This window comes from Bufo bufo, chromosome 7, assembly GCF_905171765.1.
Source record: "Bufo bufo chromosome 7, aBufBuf1.1, whole genome shotgun sequence".
NCBI lineage: Eukaryota > Metazoa > Chordata > Amphibia > Anura > Bufonidae > Bufo > Bufo bufo.
This window is the reverse complement of record NC_053395.1, coordinates 55,651,842-55,653,009: the sequence shown is the minus strand read 5'-3', so window position 1 is coordinate 55,653,009 and position 1,168 is coordinate 55,651,842.

Below are 1,168 nucleotides of genomic sequence, written 5' to 3'. Positions count from 1 at the left end.
ATAAACCCATTGATTTGGCATTCTCTTTGACGAGTACAGGGAGTAGATAAGCTGTAATATCACCTATTATTGAATGGCGGATCCTGTGTTATCCATACAGAGGTGATACAGTATGTCATTGTAATTCTGTGATAATAATGTGAAGGCTAATGAAAAGCTACCTTTACCTGTACAGAAATCTTGACATATTTTAGGCCTAATGGTCAGGATTTTCGATTTTTTTTTTCAACTATACAGTAGATCTTAACATGAAAAAAAAAATCTAAAAAGAAATATGTAATACTGTCCCAATAGTGCTATACTTCCCTCCTCACTGTGTAGCTGCGGGATCGCAGCAGGACCGCAACGTAACTGCCGCACTAATGTAGTCGATAGGACAGAAAGAAACAGTGATACCGCGCTCTAACTATATGAACCTAAGCTGCAATCACCACTTTCCCCATCCCCTGGTTAGAAAGCTCCCCGCAGGGCTGAGATCAGGCTCAGTTACCTTGTCGGTCAGCTGCACATTTCACGGGGTCCTGCGACTTTCGTGGGGTATTCTTTAGGTTGCTGCAAGCACAGGTCAGGTGTCTAGAACATGGAGCCGCACCCCGGCCGGTGGCGCGGCTCTTCTGATACACTATTGCGGTACGGAGCGAGAGTGACGTCACTACTATGACTACGGAGAGTCACAGGTACCACTAGACATCTCTACGCGTTTCGGATAGAATCGCTATCATTCGTCAGGAAAGATTGGTGGTTGTTCCAGGATACTCCCCCTTTTTTGTATGTGCCTGCTGCACTCCCGCTAATTTAACCATTTAGTCGCTGCTGCCTGGTGTATATTGCCTCTTCTGATATCAATGCAGTTCATTTTATATTCTCACTCAAATCCAAATAGTTCTATTTCCATGTTTAAGCCCGGTGGGGCCAATGTGTCCATATTGAAAATCCATCTCGTTTCTGATTTTGACATATCTTTAATGTAGTCACCGCCTCTTCTGACTATCCTGACTATCTCTATCCCGCAAAAAGTTGATCCTGTCCATTTTCCTAGATATTTTTCCCTATAATGTTGTGATAATGGGTGCCCTTCAAATTTTCTTTCAATGTTATATATATGTTCTCCTATTCTTTTTTTTAAATGTCTTTTAGTTCGGCCGATGTATATTTTTCCACAGGGGCA